Raw genomic sequence first — 20,561 nt, forward strand, 5'->3', positions numbered from 1 at the left:
CAGATAACTTTATAAACCTCAATCAGGTCTCCCCACAGCCTCCTCTGTTCCAAAGAAAACAGTCCCAGCACCTCCAATATTTCCTCATAGCCAAAATTTTCCAGTCCAGGCAACATTCTTGTAAATCTTCTCCACACCCTTTCCAGTGCACTCACATCTTTCCTGTAATATGGTGACAAGAACTACACGCAGTACTCCAGCTGCAGCCTAACCAGTGTTTTGTACAGTTCAAGCATACCTCCCTGCTCTTGTATTCAATGCCACGACTTATAAAGGTAAGTATTCCATATGCCTTCGTAACCACCATATCTACCTGGCCTGCTACCTTCAGGTATCTGTGGTCCTGCACTCCAAGGTCCCTTTGTTCCTCTACACTTTTGAGTGTCGTGCCATTTAATGTATATTCCCTTGCCTTGTTAGATCTCCCCAAATGCATTACCTCACACTTATCCTGATTGAATTCCATTTAACACTGTTCTTCCCACCTGACCAGTACATTGATATCTTCCAGCAGTCCGCAGCTTTCTTCTTCATTATCAGCCACACAGCCTATTTTAGTGTCAAGTGCAAACTTCTTAATCATACTCCCAACATTTAAGTCTAAGTCATTGATATATATTGTTAAGAACATGACAAATGGAATATAATGTTGTCCACTTTGGTAGGAAACACAGAACAACAGAGTATTTTTAAATGGTGGGAGATTGGGAAATGTTGGCGTTCAGAGGGACTTGGGTGCCCCTTGTACATGAATAACTGAAAGTTAACACACAGGTACAGCAAGCAATTAATAAAGCAAATGGTATTTTGGCCTTTATTACGAGAGGATTTGAGTATAAGAGTAAAGATGTTTTACTGTAATTATATAGGGCCCTGGTGAGACTGGACCTGGAGTATTGTGTACAGTTTTGGTCTCCTTATTTAAGGAAGGATATACTTGCCATAGAGGGAGTGCAACAGAGGTTCACCAAACTGATGCCCTGAAAATGGGGATCGTCCTATCACGAGAGATTGAGTGGATTAGGCCTATATTATCTAGAGTTCAGTAGTTTGAAACATACAAAATTCTTACCGAGCTTCCAGTCGCCTGTCACTTTAATTCTCCACTCCACTCCCACTCTGACCTCTCCATCCTTGGTCTCCAACAAAGCTCAACGCAAGCTTGAGGAATAGCACCTCATCTTTCGTTTAGGCACTTTACAGCCCTCTGGACTTAACATCGAGTTCAACAATTTCACAGTGTAACCGCTGCCAATTTTTGGCTCCCTCCCACCTCCCACCGCGCCCCACCCCCCACCCAGCCAGAGCCTGTTTTGTTTCCTTTCCCCTTGTCGCTGATTGGATTTTTTGAGGAGGTAACCAAGAGGGTTGATGAGGGTAGTGCATACGATGTAGTACATATGGACTTTAGCAAGGCATTTAATAAGGTCCCACATGGTATACTGGTCATGAAGGTTAAAGCCCTTGGGATCCAGGGCAAAGAAGCAAGTTGGATCCAAAATTGGCCGCGCCGGCCGACAAAGAGCCGCACAGCCCTTGGGCAGCAGCCCTAAAGGTTACATATAAGCCTATGAACAATGACAGAAAGGCAAAGAGTACCCAGCCCAATCAGTACACCTCACACAACTGCGCTATTTCTTATACTGAAACATTCCACACTCCACCCCCAATGCCATGTGATCTCCTGGGAGAGGCGAAAACCAGATAAAAATCCAGGCCAATTTAGGGAAAAAAAATGAGAAAATTCCTCTCCGACCCATCCAGGTGATCAAAACTAGTCCAGATCATCACCCTGGCAGTATTCTATTCACTGCAGTACTTACCATTATATCTGCACCATCCAACAAAAGGTCATCCAGTCTAATCCCAATTACCAGCTCTAGGTCCGTAACCCTGCAGGTTACTGCACTTTAAGTGCCTATCCAACCATCTCTTAAAAGTGGTGAGGGTTTGTGCATCCACCATTCTTCCAGGCAACGAGTTCCAGATCCCCACAACCCTCTGCGTAAAGAAGCCCCCTCTCAAATCCCCTCTAAAGCTTCCACCAACCACCTTAAAACTTTACCCTCTCGTTATAGACTCCTCCACCAATGGAAATAGGCTCTTACTATCCACTATGTCCAGGCCCCTCAATATTTTGTACACCTCAATGAGGTCTGCTCTCAATCTCCTCTGTTCTAATGAGAACAAACCAACCCAGCCTATCCAATCTGTCCTCATAACTAAGATTCTCCATTCTAGGCAGCATCCTAGTAAATCTCCTCTGCTCCCTCTCTAGTGCAATCACATCCTTCCTATAATACGGCAACCAGAACTGCACGCAGTACTCCAGCTGTGGCCTAATCAAAGTATTATACCATTTAAACATAACTTCCCTGCTCTTATATTCTGTGCCTCGACCAATAAAGGCAAGTATTCCATATGCCTTCTTAACCACCTTCTCCGCCTGACCTGCTACTTTCAGGGATCTGTGGACAAGCACTCCAAGGTCCTTTTGTTCATCTACACTATTAAGTGGCCTACCGCTTAATGTTGATACTCTTTCTTTATCAGCCCTCCAAAAGTACATTACCTCACACTTCTCTGAATTAAATTCCATTTGCCACTGCTCTGCCCACCTGACCAGTAGATTGATAGCCTCCTGCAGCCCATGACTTTCCTCTTCATTATAACCACACAGCCAATTTTAGTGTTGTCCGCAAACTTCTTAATCATACTCCCTATATTCAAATCTAAATCGTTGATATATAAAGCACAAAAAGCAAGGGACCCAGTACTGAGCCTTGCGAAACCCCACTGGAAACATCCTTCCAGTCACAAAAACATCCATTAATCATTACCCTTTGCCACTGGACCAAGACCTAGCTCTGTCAAGCCCGTGTGGTGGCTGGTGTGCAACATTCAGCACACGTTAATCCACACACAGGCATCTTCCACCCCCTCAATTGGAGTTCAGGACTGGAACATCGGGTCCTTCATTGAAACATCTGTGACCTCGTGTGGAAGCAAGTCATCCTGGTTGAAGGGACCGCCTATGATGATGATGAAAGGAAAGCTCCGGGTCTGTATGGTGCCATTGTGACACATCGAGACGTACCGCGCATGCGCGTCCATCTGTGCACAACAACAATGTCTTCCCCGCCCGCGCATGCTCAGACAGTGAGGGAGATCCGGGCTCAGCCCCTCCCACTGGGAGCTGCAATCTCCGCCCCTCACACACTCCGATTGGTTGGAGGACCAACCGCCCGCTCGGTCCTCCAGTCCCACCCCCGCTCTTCCCATTGGTTGGGAGCTGCCGTCAATCACCCGGGCAGTGTGAGCTGAGCATGTGCGGGCTGCGGGAGGTTGAGTGGCGACAGCGGGTGAGAGATGGGCGGAGGGAGGGAGCAGGTTAATAAACCCCGCGGGTTTCACATACACCGAGTGTGGGCCCAGGCCCGAGAGACAACACTCTGCATTATCCGCTTCACACACACCCGGTGCTGGCCTTAGGCCCCGAACAAGAACCTGCGGCTCCGGCCTTTCCCCGAGAGGGGTCCCCGGCAGTTGCGGGGCTTTCTCCCGGTGACAGGCCCCGGGGGGCAGCAGGGCGCATGCGCGGCCTTTCCCTGGGCCAGGAACCAGGAGGAGAGAATGTTGTGAGTCTCTATCCTGGACTCACAGTCAGGGCTTTTGTAAACTGCTGTTCCAGGCTGGGGTTTAACATTCTGCATAAATAGCCGATTGGCTTATCGGGCCGCAGTGTTTGTTTCAGAACCGCTGTCTGATCTGTCCCCTTAATCAAGGGATGGTTAGGGATTAAAAAGAAGATATTCGTGTGGAGGCAGAGGGCATGGTTGAGGTTTTAAATGAGTACATTGCTTCTGTCTTCACTACAGAAGAGGATTCTGCCAATGTAGCAGTAAACAAGATAGTATCGATATTACTTGGGATAAGAATTATCAGATTGTGGGTGCAGGGGATGGATTGGTCCTGTGGGTGGGTTTAGAAGCTTTATGAACACCTGGTGTGGGCCTGAGGTGCCAAATAAGAGCCCACGGGGCCCATCAGTGACCGCCCGGGGGAGCGGGCTCACAGGCCGCCAGCTTGGACAGGGCGGGGCTCACTGCGATTGGGCAGGAACAAAGAGTGGGCGGGGCTTCAGGGTCTCTGTCACTTTGATTGGACGACATGTTTCTCCTCATATTAGTGGCCCCTGAAAGGGAGCCTTGTTCTGATTCTTGTCTGGTGACCCTGGGGCAACACAGTATCACCCTATTGGTTCATCAAAATAAGCCCAGTGTCCAGGAGAGAAAATCATCAGTTCATTGCTTTTATTCTCATTCTACACTCAGGGGCTGTAGAGCTGAATCCAGCCAGAGTAGAGCGAGGGAGAAAACTGGGAGCGGAGGATAAAATGATGGAGATGGTGCAATGGGTTTGGAGTTTAGCACAGGAAGGAGGGAGAGTGTGTGGGATGGGGATTTACAGCTTTGGGGGAACAAGAGAGTAAAAAATGTTCTATAGAAACTAAAACTGTCTGTTCTGAATTTCTATCAATAATTACAGTGATGTCTTTTGTAAACTCCCTTTACAGAGAATCAGAATGGGATGATTTGCAAACGAGAAACACAAACCAAACATCACCAAGTTCTGACCGAGTCACTCGATTCATCAAGACCTGACTATCATCGGACTTTGCATATGGAAGAAGAAATGTTTGTCTGTGGGAAAAGATTTCAAAGATCAGTGTGACTGGAAAAGCGGTGAGACACACACACCCGAGTGAGAGTGTTCCAGTGCTCTGACTGTGGAAGGAGCTTTTACCAGTTACGCAGCCTGAAAAACAGCGTACCATTTACAGCGGGGAGAAACCGTACACGTGTTGTGTGTGTGGACGAGGCTTCAACTGATCGTCCAACCTGGAGAGACACAAGGACACCCGCACCACGGAGAAACCGTGGAAATGTGGGGACCGTGGGAAGGGATTCAATTAACTATCCCACTGAAAACTAGGGAGAGGCTGTTCAACTGCCCCTTATGTTGAATATGATTCAGTTGTCTAGCATGCTGACATGCCAGCGAGCTCGCAATAGAGACCATTCACCTGCTCCGTGTGTGGAAAGAGATTCACTTGTTCATCTCAACTCACTACAGACCAACTTAATCACACTGATGAGAGACCTTTTAAATGTTCTGACTGTGGGAACTCCACTTTCCTGCCTGCTCCTCATAACCCTTGATTCCTCTATCGTTCAGAAATATGTCTATCTCAATCTTAAATATATTCAATGACCCAGCCGCCACAGTTCTCTGGGGCAGAGAATTCCAAAGATTCAAGACCTTCAGAGAAGAAATTCCTCCTCATCTCTGTTTCAAATATCCGACTCCTTACTCTGAAACTATGTCCCTTAGTTCCAGATTCCCCTACGAGGGGAAACATTTTGTGAAGCCCCCTCAGAATCTTATATGGTTTAATAAGATCACCTCTCATTCTTCTAAACTTCAATGAGTATAAACCCAACCTGCCCAACATTTCATCATAAGACAACCCCTTCATCTCGGGAATCAACCTCGTGAACCTTGTCTGAATTGCCTCCAATGCAAGTATATCCCTCCTTAAATAAAGAGACCAAAACTGTACGCAGTACTGCAGGTGTGGTCTCACCAATGCCCTATACAGTTGTAGCAGGACTTCCGTGCTTTTATACTCCATCCCCTTGCAATAAAGGTGAACATTCCATTTGCCTTCCGAATTAATTGCTGTATCTGCATGTGAGCTTTTTGTGTTTCATGTAGAAGGACCTCCAGATCCCTCTGTACCGCTGCATTTTGTAGTCTCCATTTAAAATAATAATTTTTATTCTTCCGACCAAAGTGGATAAGTTCACATTTTCCCACATTATACTCCAGCTGCCAAATTTTTGCCCACTCACTTAATCTATCTATATCCCTTTGCAGATTCTTTGTGTCCTCTTCACAACTTGCTTTCCCACCTGTCTTTGTATCATCAGCAAAGTTGGCTACATTACACACGGTCCCTTCATCCAAGTCATTAATATAAAGTGTAAATAGTTGAGCTCCCAGCACTGATCCCTGTGGCACTCCACGAGTTACAGTTTGCCAATCTGAAAATGACCCATTTATCTGGACTATTCTGGGGTGAGGGGGTTCACTGACCACGAATAGACTCTGCTAACTATAATGAGGCTTGTTTACTCTTTACAATGTTTTGAATTGTGTGTTTAACTGAAGTCAGACACTGGGTGCAGTTACCCACGGGCATTGGGCTGTTTCTGGTGAATGAATGTGGACAATGTTAGTGGGGAATAGATTTGTGTGGGATCATTCTGTGCTAAACACTTTGCTGGGCTGTGGGTTTGCCTCAGTCCCAGTGAAGAAGTGCTGTTGAATCACAAACCCGCCAGAGATTTAAACCCCATGGTCAATCTGTGTGATGTCATTGTGGCTGGGGGAAAGATTCCTTCTAGTCTGTCTAGGACCACTTACACTGAGACACAACATGCAGGGACCACTTACACTGAGACACAAAATCCAGGGACCACTTACACTGAGACACCAAATCCAGGACCACTTACACTGAGACACCAAATCCGGGACCACTTACACTGAGACACCAAATCCAGGGACCACTTACACTGAGACTATAAAATGGGAATCAGCGAGCCTCAGTATGGGGAATGGTTATGATGAGGTGAGGGCGGAAGGCAGTTAATGGATAAAGTTGTGACGGTGGAATTAGACGGGGACTGGTGGGGCCTGGTGATAGGTTATTGTCAGAAGCCCTTTTCAGACAGGCTGATAATTGGATGTAGCCAGCGCAACACCTGGATCTGCCTGTTCTTGTCCCAAAATCCCAAAGTCTAATGTCCCTGATGTTTTTTTCTGTGGGAAATGTCGAGCTGTAAAAGAAGGGAGGAAATCGGACTCTATCAGAAAGAAGGTTCCTGGAATGAACAATTCATGAGGCTTTTTTTTTTTACTTGTCTGCGTGAGGTTTAAAAAAAATGAAATTAAAATCGACGCGTCTAGTAACACGGTGTTGTCAATCGTGGTTTCTAACCCTAATCACTAACTTGTAAACCGAACATCGTATTGACTATCCACAAATAGCCCCAACCACTAACCCTAAACCTACACCCAAACCACAGCCTGAACCAAGGTTTATTGACATGGATCAATGGAGGATCTAATGACCAGATAAAGGAAGTATTTGAAACAATGATCTTGATTAAAGAAATAGAGCAAGGTATGTTAGTAACAAGAGATTCAATCACCGAGACCATCAAAATCCACAATGACAATTACAAAGATTAGACATTTCAAAGGCCGACACATGCAATATGTGTGGAGGAGTTTAAAAAAAAAATCAGATCCAAAAAGGTTAAATGGTACAGAAAATAACAGATTTAAAATCTTATGCAAGATAGGTCTATAAAGGATGGGTCAACAGAACTTCAGAGGAATGTAAAGTGAGACACTACGGGCCCAAGTTTCCACATGATTTGCGCCTGATTTTTAGGAGCAACTGGTGGAAAACGGACGATCTTAGAAATCGCAATTCTCCACATTTTTTTTTCTGCAGTTCTAGTCAGTTAGAACAGTTTCACTTTGGAACAGAATTTTTTCTTCAAAAGGGGGCGTGTCCGGCCACTGACGCCTGATTTCAAAGTTTCCACAGTGAAAACGTACTCCAAACTAACTTAGAATGGAGCAAGTAAAGATTTTTGTAGAACTGAAAAAACCTTGTCTACACATTAAAAAATCAGGCGCAGGTTACAAATTAGGCGTCCGGAACGAGGTGAGGGGGAAGGGAAGTCATTAAATTTTATAATAAATCCTTATTTATTCTTATACAAATATTATACAAATAAATCCAACCTGAATAAAAATTTATAAGCAAAGAAAAGATTAAATAAACCATCTTCCTACCTGTGTGAAAGTGCTTCAGCCAGGGAGAATGCTGCAGGAAGCCTCACATGTTGAGGCAGCCGTTCGTTCCCGCAGGGGGGGGGGAGGAGGAAGCCGTTCGTTCCCGACGGCAGGGGGGGGGAGGAGGAAGCCGTTCCCAACGGCGGGCTGGGGGGAGGGAGTGCGGGCCCGACCGACTGAACACAGCGGGGGGGGAGCGAAGGAAGCCATTCGCGACGGCGGGCGGGGGGGGGAAGGAGACAGTGAGAAGGCTGCAGGAAGCCTCACAAGTTCAGCAGCCATTCCCGACAGCAGCGGGGGGGAAGGCCATCGGGAAACGACTGCCTCAACTTTCTGAGGCTTCCTGCAGCCTTCTCACTGCTGCAAGAAGCCTCAGTGCTGATGGCAATGTGCTTTTATTAAAAAATGTTCAAAAATTAAACAGCTACAAAGAACTTCAAAAATGGCCGAGTGCCAATGTTTCCTTCACACTGCGCGTGCGCGAACGCTCCAACGCGCACACGCAGGGTTGCCGGCAGGAAAAAAACTAATTTAAATGGTACCCGCCCCCTCCCACTTACAAAATCAGCACGAGTGGTAGGCTCCGCCCCCCTGGGCGCCGCGCCAAGCAGACATGGAGCTGCAGGGCGCTCCAGAATCGCTCGTTTTTTTTCCGGCACGAAAAACAGGCGCCCAGCTCGGAGTGGCGCCCGTTTTTTATCGTGTGGAAACTTGGGGCCTACAGTTCAGTCTATCACACCCACAACAAGCTTGGGATTTGATGTGGTAGAATGAGAACTAGATGAGAACTGAAATAATCTAGAGTAAGAAAAGGCCCAAAAATGGAACAGTGGGTTACAGAACATCAATTAGTCTCTTATCATGGAGAAATCAAATATTCAACACACTGTGTTTGAAAAAAAGCTGATTTATTTAATATTTATCCAGAATATTAAACTCAAGCCCAGTTATAGGGGTTATTAATATCAGCAGAAATAAAGCATGATTTCCATAGTGAACATGATTCAGTCCAGGATGTAATTAACAGCAGCAAAAACAGCAGAATCCAAACCACTGCAGTTAGTTGTGAACTCACTGGTGTCTGAGCAGAGAGCATGTCTGAGTGAATCCCTTCCCACTCATGGAGCAGGTGAACGGTCTCTCCTCAGTGTGAACTCGCTGGTGTCTGAACAGAGAGCATGACTGAGTGAATCCCTTCCCACACACAGTGCAGGTGAACAGTCTCTCCTCGGTGTGAATTCGCTGGTGTCTGAGCAGAGAGCATGTCTGAGTGAATCCCTTCCCACTCATGGAGCAGGTGAACAGTCTCTCCTCGGTGTGAATTCGCTGGTGTCTGAACAGAGAGCATGTTTGAGTGAATCCCTTCCCACCCATGCAGCAGGTGACCGGTCTCTCCTCAGTGTGAATTCGCTGGTGTCTCAGCAGAGAGCATGTCTGAGTGAATCCCTTCCCACACATGGAGCAGGTGAATGGTCTCCTCAGTGTGAGTACGTGGTGCGTCAGCTGATCCTTTGTGCTTTTAAAGCTCTTCTCACAGTCAGAACATTGAAATGAAGTCTCAACAGTGTGAATAAGTTGGTGTGTCAGAAGATGGGATGATTGAAGTCATCCCTTCCCACATTCAATGCATGTGAACGGTCTCTCCCCCGTGTGAACTCGCTTGTGTGTCTGGAGCTTGGATAACAGAGTGAATCCCTTCCCGCAAACTGAGCAAGTGAATGGCCTCTCCCAGATGTGAATGCGTCACTGAATATCCAGCTGGGATGGGTAATTGAATCCCTTTCCACATTCCCACGGTTTCCCTGTGGTGCGGGTGTCCTTGTGCCTCCACGTTGGATGATCAGTTGAAGCCTCGTTTTTTTCAGGTTGTGTAACTGGTTAAAGCTCTTTCCACAGTCAGTGCACTGGAACACTCTCACTCGGGTGTGTGTCTCGGTGCTTTTCCAGTCACATTGATGTTTAAAATCTTTTGCTATGGACAGAACAGACAAACATTTCTCCTTCCACAGTCAAAGACCGATGATATTCAGGTCCCGCTGAATGGAGTGACTCTGTCAGATCTTGACGTGATGTTTGGTTTGATTGTAGCTAATACCATATCTAATTAATTAGTAGGTTTGAGAGTGTCAGCAACATTAATACCTTAAGAAATATATCATGAACAGATTCTCTGTCCTCTTCCATATCTGTATTGATCCATCAATCAGAGTAAACATGCAAGTCCCGCGTGTCCACAGTAACTGACACAAGGTCAGCCCGCTGGATGGAACCTCGGACGCCGAGCTTGATCTCCAGTGTCTCCAGTCCCAACTGCCCCCTTACATCAGTCTCCCCTCACTTTTATACCCTGCAGTGATCCACCTCTGGCATCGACTCTTCTGTGTCTTCTCTGCTGGGTTTGGGCAGAAAGCAAGGAAAAGACAGCTGGAACTTCTCTAATCTGTGATTTACAAGGACATTTTCCCTGGTTCCCAGTAGTTAATTTAGCTTCAGTAAGTTTCTCATTATCCCTAAACTCCCCTGCCTGCTGTTAGTTGTTATTTCTTATAGTTTCACAATTATAGGTCTAAACATCACACATTCTAATCTAATCTATTCTATTCCTCACTCTGGTTTGAGTTTATATTGTGGTTACTAACAGACAAACCTGTTCTATCCCCTGATCTGATTACAGATTCCAACAAATGGGGTCAGTGAATGGAATGTCTGATCAGTGTTGCCATGGCGACCCGTCTGCAGTGAATCGATTGTTTGAGTTTCTAACTCAGACTAAACTTCTCTTTCCCATAATACACATTTAAGTCAATGTATTTTAGTCATTTTATGTTGATAAAGTGGTTAAAAAAGCACATGATCCTAGGTTTTATACATAAGGGTGTAGTGTATAAACGGGCAGAGAACATGTAAACCTGAACAAATCATTGGTTAGGCTGCAGTTAGAATATTGTGTCAGCTTTTGGGCATCTTACACCAGAGGGATGACGAGGCCATGGAGAGGGTGCCGAGAGATTCACTGAGATGTTACCAGGGAAGAGAGGCTTTAGTTAACGGGAGAGATTGTAGAAACTGGGGTCTTTTCATTAGAACAAAGGTTACTCTCATGGACAAAGCCCAGCTTCCCATACCTTCCCAGAGTGCCTCTCCTAGCCTTGGTATCCAGGAAAGGCATTGGTAACAAGTCCCTGATAACTAAATAACTTAATTTGTGATCTGAGGGAGGTGTTCAAGATGTGATCAGGTAAATGAGGAAAAACTATTTCCACCAGTCGGTGAGTCAGTAACTCGAGGGCATCAAATTCAAATCATCACCAAAAGGCTCAGACCCAGGGAGGAACTGTCGAGCACACTGTACAACAATGTTCGAGACACTCACTGTCCCTCTGGATCTGTGTCCGGGGGAGGAACTGATGGGTTTCTCTTATCTTTGGGTTAAATGATGTTCTCATCGAGGTGGTGGATATCAGCATTGGAGATTGGGGTATTCTGAGATCATATTGTCTGCCTGAGGCACTCTCCAGTCAGGTACAGCACGGGTTAAATACAGATTAAAGCTCCCTCTACACTGTCCCATCAAACACACCCAGGGCAGGTACAGCACGGGTTAGATACAGAGTAAAGATCCCTTCACACTGTCTTATCAAACACTCCCAGGGCAGGACCAGCACGGATTAGATACAGAGTAAAGATCCCTTCACACTGTCCCATCAAACACTCCCAGGGCAGGTACAGCACGGGTTAGATACAGAGTAAAGCGCCCTCTACACTGTCCCATCAAACACTCCCAGGGCAGGTACAGGGGGTTAAATACAGAGTAAAGCTCCCTCTATACTGTCTCATCAAACACTCCCAGGCAGGTACATGGATGTGTTACCGATACCTTCCCTGGATACCAAGGCTAGGAGTGGCAATCTGGAAGGTATAGAAATCTAGGGTTTGTCCATGAGAGTAACCGAAGGAATGAGAACTGAAATAATCATGAGCAATGATTGGGTATCAGTTGTGGCTCAGTGGTAGCACTCTCATCTCTGAGTCAGTAGGTTGTGGGTTCAAATCCACCTGGAGATACTTGAGCACAAAATCTAGGCTGACATTCTAATGCAGTGCTGAGGGATTGCTGCACTGTCTGTGTTGCCATCTTTTGGATGAATCGCTCAATTGAGGCTCCATCATCCCTCAACCAATATCACTAAAACAGATTATCTGGCCAGTATCACATCGCTGGTCGTGGCAGCTTGCTGTGTGCAAATTGTCTGCCGCACTTCCTACATTGCAATGGTGAATGTACTTTGATGTTGTTGTACTCTATTGGCTGTAAAGCACTTTGGGACATCCTGAGGTCATATGAGGTGCTACACAAGGACAAGTCTTTATTGAACAAAGGAGATAAGGCCCAAAAATGGAACAGTCGGTAACAGGACAACAACTAGTCTCCTCTTATCTTGGAGAAATCAAGGAATCAACACACTGTGTGTTTGAACCAAAGCTGATTTGTCAGATATCCATAAAATTAACCTCCAGCCCAGTTATAGGGGAAACAAAGCCCATCTATCAGAATGAACATGGTTCAGTCCTGGATGTGATTAACAGCTGTAATAACAGCAGAATCCAACCCCTGCAGTCACTTGTGAACTCGCTGGTGTCTCAGCAGGTGGGACGATCGAGTGAATCCCTTCCCATACACGGAGCAGGTGAATGGCCTCTCCCTGGTGTGAGTGCGTTTGTGTCTCATCAGATCATTTCTGCTTTTAAATCTCTTCTCAGTCAGAACATTTACACAGTCTCTTATTGGTGTGAACAACTTGGTGTGCAGTGAGGCTGGCTGACACAAAGAATCCCTTCCCACACACAGAGCAGGTGAACAGCCTCTCCCCAGTGTGAGTGCGTTGATGTGTCAGCAGTTTGGATGAACTAGTCAATCCCTTCCCACACATGGAGCAGGTGAATGGCCTCTCCCCAGTGTGAGTGCGTTGGTGTACCATCAGATCATTTCTGCTTTTAAAGCTCTTTTCACAGTCAGAACATTTAAACGGTCTCTTACTGGTGTGAACAGGTTGGTGTGCAGTGAAGTGGGATGACTGAGTGAATCCCTTCCCACACTCAGAGCAGGTAAACGGCCTCTCGACAGTGTGAGTGCGCTGGTGTCTCAGATGGTGAGATGATTTCATGAATCCTTTCCCACATACAGAGCAGATGAATGGTCTCTCTCTGGCGTGATCTCGCTTGTGATCAGTGAGGTGAGATAAACAAGTGAATCCCTTCCCACACACGGAGCAGGTGAATGGCCTCTCCCCAGTGTGAACCCGCTGGTGTACAGTGAGGTTGGATGAGTGAGTAAATCCCTTCCCACACACGGAGCAGGTGAATGGCCTCTCCCCAGTGTGACGGCGCCGATGAATTTCCAGTTGAGATGGGTAATTGAATCCCTACCCACAGTCCCCACATTCCCACGGTTTCTCCGTGCTGCGGGTGTCCTTGTGTCTCTCCAGGTTGGACGATCAGTTGAAGCCTCGTCCACACACAGAACACGTGAACAGTTTCTCCCCACTGTGAATGGTGCGATGTTTTTTCAGGCTGTGTAACTGGTTAAAGCTCTTTCCGTCAGTGCACTGGAACACTCTCACTCGGGTGTGTGTGTCTCGGTGCTTTTCCAGTCACACTGATGTTTGAAATCTTTTCCCACAGGCGGAATGGACAAACATTTCTCCTTCCACATTCAAGGTCCGATGATATTCAGGTTGTGATGCATCGAGTGACTGTTACATCTTGATGTGATGCTTGGTTTGAGTTTCCCGTCTGCAAACCCTCCCCTTCTAATACCGTGTAAAAGGAGTTTCCAAAATCATCACTGTAAGGACAGGATAGAAATTCAGATCGGACAATTCTAGTTTCTATGGTATACACATTCCTCTTTGGTTTCCCCACAGCTGTAAATCCCTGTCCCACACACACTCCCTACTCCCTGTGCTAAAATTCAAACCCATTATACCACCTCTAACATTTTTTCCTTCTCGCTGAAAGTGCTGACTCTGGCTGGGTTCAGTTCTACACTCACTGGTTCCCCTCCCTCTCCTCCCCTGAAAGTGCTGACTCTGGCTGGGTTCAGTTCTACACTCACTGGTTCCCCTCCCTCTCCTCCCCTTTAGGTGCTGACTCTGGCTGGGCTCAATTCTACCCTCACTGGTTCCCCTCCCTCTCCTCATCTGAAGGTGCTGACTGTATGGGTTCAGTTCTACACTCACTGGTTCCATTTCTCTCCCTCCCCTGAAGATGCTGACTCTGGCTGGGTTCAGTTCTACACTCACTGGTTCCCCTCCCTCTCCTCCCCTTTCGGTGCTGACTCTGGCTGGGCTCAATTCTACACACACTGGTTCCCCTCCCTCTCCTCATCTGAAGGTGCTGACTGTCTGGGTTCAGTTCTACACTCACTGGTTCCATTTCTCTCCCTCCCCTGAAGATGCTGACTCTGGCTGGGTTCAGTTCTACACTCACCAGTTTCTCTCCAATATGTGACCGATGTGCCCAATGTCCATGTGTGAACCTCGACAGTGAGTGTCGACAGGCTATTCCACTGTCCTCACCTGAGGCCTCACACGTGCATTTTCCAGCAGGGTCACTGGACCCTCCTGACAATGGCTCAGTGGGTAAAGGCATTGCCCAATGTGACTGAGTCATAGGACCAGGAGGGGCCCAGGTTTAATTCTGTCTGCATATCCTCCCCTTCCAATCCCCTATAAAAGCGGTTTACAAAAGTCATCACTGTAAGTAGGAACATAGGAACAGGAGTAGGCCATTCAATCCCTTGAGCCTGTTCCATCATTCAGTTAGATCGTGGCTGATCAGTATTTTAACTCCGTCTACCTGCCTTAGTTCCATCACCCTTAATACCCTTGCCGAAGAAAAATCTACAAATCTCAGTTTTGGAATTTTCAATTGGCCCCCAGCCTCAGTTTTAGGGGAACAGAGTTCCGGATTTCCACTACCCTTTAAGAACATAAGAAATAAGGGAAAGAGTAGGCCATATGGCCCCTCGAGCCGACTCCGCCAGTCAATAAGATCAAGGCTGACCTTCGACCTCAACTCTACTTTCCCGCACTATTCCCGTATTCCTTGATTCCATTAAAATCATAGAACCTTACAGCACGGAACGAGGCCATTTCGGCCCATCGTGTCCGCGCTGGCCAACAAGAGGCTATCCAGCCTAATCCCACTTTCCAGCTCTAGACCTATAACCCTGCAGTTTACGGCACTTCAAGTGCACATCCAAGTACTTTTTAAATGTGGTGAGGATTTAACGATTTAGATGAACGAATTGAATGTAATATCTCCAAGTTTGCGGATGACACTAAACTAGGTGGCGGTGCGAGCTGTGAGGAGGACGCTAAGAGACTGCAGGGTGACTTGGACAGGTTAGGTGAGTGGGCAAATGCATGGCAGATGCAGTATAATGTGGATAAATGTGAGGTTATCCACTTTGGGAGCAAAAACACGAAGGCAGAATATTATCTGGATGGCGGCAGATTAGGAAAAGGGGAGGTGCAACGAGACCTGGGTGTCATGGTTCATCAGTCACTGAAAGTGGGCATGCAGGTACAGCATGCGGTGAAGAAGGCAAATGGTATGTTGGCCTTCATAGCTAGGGGATTTGAGAATAGGAGCAGGGAGGTCTTACTGCAGTTGTACAGGGCCTTAGTGAGGCCTCACCTGGAATATTGTGTTCAGTTTTGGTCTCCTAATCTGAGGAAGGACGTTCTTGCTATTGAGGGAGTGCAGCGAAGGTTCACCAGACTGATTCCAGGGATGGCTGGACTGTCATATGAGGAGAGACTGGATCAACTGGGCCTTTATTCACTAGAGTTTAGAAGGATGCGAGGGGATCTCATAGAAACGTATAAGATTCTGACAGGACTGGAAAGGTTAGATGCGGGAAGAATGTTCCCGATGTTGGGGAAGTCCAGAACCAGGGGACATAGTCTTAGGATAAGGGGTAGGCCATTTAGGACTGAGATGAGGAGAAACTTCTTCACTCAGAGAGTTGTTAACCTATAGAATTCCATGCCGCAGGAGAGTTGTTGATGTCAGTTCATTGGATATATTCAAGAGGGAGTTAGATATGGCCCTTACGGCTAAGGGGGTCAAGGGGTATGGAGAGAAAGCAGGAAAGGGGTACTGAGGGAATGATCAGCTATGATCTTATTGAATGGCGGTGCAGGCTCGAAGGGCCGAATGGCCTACTCCTGCACCTATTTTCTATGTTTCTGCCTCTACCACCCTTTCAGGCAGTGAGTTCCAGACCCCCACAACTCTGCGTGAAGAAATTTACCCTCAAATCCCCTCTAAACCTTCTAACAATTACTTTAAATTTATGCCCTCTGGATGTTGACCACTGCTAAGGGAAATAGGCCCTTTTTATCCACTATATCTAGGCCCCTCATAGTTTTATACACCTCAATGAGGTCTCCCCTCAGCCTCCTCTGTTCCAAGGAAAACAAACCCAGCCTATCCAATCTGTCCTCATAGCTAAGATTCTCCACTCCCGGCAACATCCTCGTAAATCTCCTCTGTATCGTCTCCAGTGCAATCACATCCTTCCTGTAATGCAGTGACCAGAACTGCACGCAGTACTCTAACTGTGGCCTAACCAGTGTTTTATACAGTTCAAGCATAACCCCCTGCTCTTGTATTCTGTGCCTCGGCTAATAAAGGCAAGCATTCCGTATGCCTTCTTAACTGCCTTATCTACCTGGCCATTTATCTATCAGGGATCTGTGGACATGCACTCCCAGGTCCCTTTGTTCCTCTACACTTCTCAGTGTCCTACCATTTAATGCGTATTCCCTTTCCTTGCTAGCCCTCCCCAAATGTATTACCTCACACTTCTCTGGATTAAATTCCATTTGCCACTGTTCTGCCCACCTGACCAGTTGATTGATATCTTCCTGCAGCTTTCTTCTTCATTATCAACCACACAGCCTATTTTAGTATCATCTGCAAACTTCTTAATCATACCCCCTATATTCAAGTCTAGATCATTGATGTATACCACAAAAAGGAAGGGACCTAGTACTGAGCCCTGGGAGTCCCACAGGAAACATCCTTCCAGTCAAAAAACTCCCATCAACCATTACCCTTTGATTCCAGCCTCTGAGCCAATTTGGATCCAACTTGCCACTTTGCCCTGAATCCCATGGGCTTTTACTTTCGTGACTAGTCTGCCATGTGGGACCTTATAAAAGTGTCAAAATGTCTATCGATCTCAGCCCTGAATATACTCAAAGACTGAGCATCCACAGCCCTCTGGGATAGAGAATTCCAAAGATTCACAGTGAAGAAATTCCTCTTCATCCCAGTCTTAAATGGCCGACTCCTTATCCTGAGACTATGACCCCCTAGTTCAGGATTCTTCAGCCAGGGGAAACATTTGTGTGAGGAAGTGCTTCGTGGCATCACCCTTGAACGGCCTAGCTCTAATTTTAAGGTTCTGTCCCCTTCACCAGAGGAAATTGTTTCTCTCTATCTACCCTGTCAACTGAACTAAGAAGGAAATAAATGACTTTTAAACACCTGGTCCACTTGGCACTGAAGTATCTGAAACTCATAATAGGAACTCCAGGAAAACAAAATACTGACAAGTGTTAAACTGTTTTGTTGACAAAAGAAATCTCAATTTAACTATTAAAAGATAAATTGTTTAACAGGGGTTCACACTGATTCACCTGACTAGGCCGACTCAGGATCCGCCCCTCAAGCACCGCGATTGGTTGCAGAACACGCTGCTCCCTGGGCCCTCCAGCCTCTGAGCTCTCTTCCTGTTGGTTCCCAGGGCAATCAATTACCACTTGCCAACATTATGCTGCCAGATGACGTTGAGGGGCTCAGAGGAAGAAATAAAATGAGGCCATGAATCTGAGTTAAGAAATAAATTAGAGAAGCATCACTACATTTATAAACTTAACTATTTAAAGTCAAGTCAATTGAATTGTTGCAATTAATATATTCCTTTTGCACCAAGTGGGAAACAAGTGATGTGTGGGCTGTGCAGAGTGTCTGTGCCCGGTTACACAGCGTGTCCCTGGCTCTCCGCTCCAAGTGCACATGTTTCAGCTCCCATCCAACTGACTGGATAAACCTCGCCCGTCTAAACCCCATCACAGAAATATCAGCATTTGATGTTTAGTTATGCTAAACCTTTATAAAACACTGGTTAGGCTTCAGCTGGCACATTGTGTTCAATTCTGGGCACCACACTTTCAGAAGGATGTCTATGCCTTAGAGAGGGTGCAGAAGTGATTTACTAGAATGGTACCAAGGATGAAGGACTTCAGTTATGTGGGGATACTGGAGAAGCTGCAGTTATTCTCCTTGGAGCAGAAACGTTTAAGAGGAGATTTCATACAGATGTTCAAAATCATGAACGGTTTTAATAGACTAAATAAGGAGAAACTTTTCCAGTGGCAGAAGGGTTGGTAACCAGAGGACACAGAGTTCAGGTGATTGGCAAAAGAAGCAGAGGCGACATGAGGAAACATTGTTATGCAGTGCGTTGTTGCAATCTGGAATGCACTGCCTGATAGGATGGTGGAAGCAGATTCAATAGTAACTTTCAAAAGTGAATTGGATAAATATTGAAGGGACAATATTTGCAGAGTTATGGGGAAAGAGCAGGGGAGTGGAACTAACTGGATAGCTCTACCATAAAGGTAACAAGGAGGGTCGATGGGGGTAGTGCATTTGATGTAGTCGATATGGATTTTAGCAAGGTCCCACATGGCAGACGTGGCACGAAAGTAAAATCCCATGGGATCCAGGGCAAAGTGGCAAGTTGGATCCAAAATTGGCTCAGAGGTAGGAAGCAAAGGGTAATGGTCGATGGGTATTTTTGTAACTGGAAGGCTGTTTCCAGTGGGACTCTGCAGGGCTCAGTACTAGGTCCCTTGCTTTTTGTGGTATATATCAATGACTTGAATTTGATTGTAGGGGGTATGAAGTTTGCAGATGATACAAAAATTGGCTGTGTGGTTGTAAATGAAGAAAAAAGCTGTAGACTGCAGGAAGATATCAATGGACTGGTCAGGTGGGCAGAACATAAGAACATAAAAAATAGGAACAGGAGTAGGCCATATGGCCCCTTGAGCCTGCTCCGCCATTCAATACGATCATGGCTGATCCGATCATGGACTCAGGTCCACTTCCCTACCCGCTCCCCAGAACCCCTTATTCCCTTATCAATTAAGAAACTGCCTATCTCTGTCTTAAATATATTCAATGTCCCAGCTTCCACAGCTCTCTGAGGCAGCGAATTCCACAGATTTACAACCCTCTGAGAGAAGAAATTCCTCATCTCAGTTTTAAATGGGCGGCCCCTTATTCTAAGATTATGTCCCCTAGTTCTAGTCTCCCCTATCAATGGAAACATCTTCTCTGCATCCACCTTGTCAAGTCCCCTCATAATCTTATATGTTTCGATAAGATCACCTCTCATTCTTCTGAATTCCAATGAGTAGAGGCCCAATGTACTCAATCTTTCCTCATATGTTGTGAATGTTTAAAAATGTATAGAGACATTGAAGTTGAGAACGTGGGAATTGTATAGGGACAGTATAAGCTAACAAACAATTCATGGAGGAATAGCCATGACATCTCAGACTCGAGACTGCGAAATGTTACAACACTAACACATATTGAAACAAAACCCACAGCTTGCAGAAAAACCTCAAGGTCTTATTAAATCATGTTATTAACCTGAAACATTGACAGAAGGTCTTTGTTTAAAATCGGACCATGCTTGGGTCGGCTTATGAGTGGACAAAGGGAAGGAGGGATCAAAAGAGATGGGCTGAGCTGGGATGTCACTCTAGCCCTATCTTGTTATCTTTTGCCGAAAATGTATAACCATCGTGCCTTGACAATGTAACGTCACTTATCCGTAGGGAGTGTGTACGCTCTATCGAGAGAGTATATCTTCTGTCTGATAGGTCTTGCCGGCCGGTAAAATAAAGACTGCTTTGTTCAAAGCACAAGAGGTATTCGACTCAGTAATTTTACTGAACCAGATTGAGAGAAAAGAATCTATGTCAACTCCCTCATCTCCGGAATCAACCTAGTGAACCTTCTCTGAACTGCCTTCAAAACAAGTATATCCTTTCGTAAATATGGAAACCAAAACTGCACACAGTATTCCAGGTATGGTCTCACCAATACCCTGTATAACTGTAGCAAGACCTCCTTGCTTTTATACTCCATCCACTTTGCAATAAAGGCCAAGATACCATTGGCCTTCCTGATCACTTGCTGTACCTTTTGTGTTTCATGCACAAGTACCCCCAGGTCTCGCTGTACTGCAGCACTTTGCCAATTTTTCTCCATTTAAATAATAACTTGCTCTTTCATTTTTTCTACCAAAGTGCATGACCTCACACTTTCCAACATTATACTCCATCTGCCAAATTTTTGCCCACTCACGTAGCCTGTCTTTGTTCTTTTGCAGTTTTTTTGTGTCCTCCTCACATGATGCTTTTCCTCCCATCTTTGTATCGTCAGCAAACTTGGCTACATTACACTCGGTCCTTTCTTCCCCATCGTTAATATAGATTGTAAATAGTTGGGATCCCAGCGGCACCCTAGTGTCAAAT

The 20,561-nt window shown here is 45.9% G+C and overlaps 1 pseudogene; it reads left to right on the plus strand.

The window, feature by feature from the left end:
• Positions 1 to 20,561, plus strand: part of LOC139274113 (zinc finger protein 721-like) — a 367,939-nt pseudogene that overhangs the window by 264,058 nt on the left and 83,320 nt on the right.

This window comes from Pristiophorus japonicus, chromosome 9, assembly GCF_044704955.1.
Source record: "Pristiophorus japonicus isolate sPriJap1 chromosome 9, sPriJap1.hap1, whole genome shotgun sequence".
In the NCBI taxonomy this organism is placed as follows: domain Eukaryota; kingdom Metazoa; phylum Chordata; class Chondrichthyes; family Pristiophoridae; genus Pristiophorus; species Pristiophorus japonicus.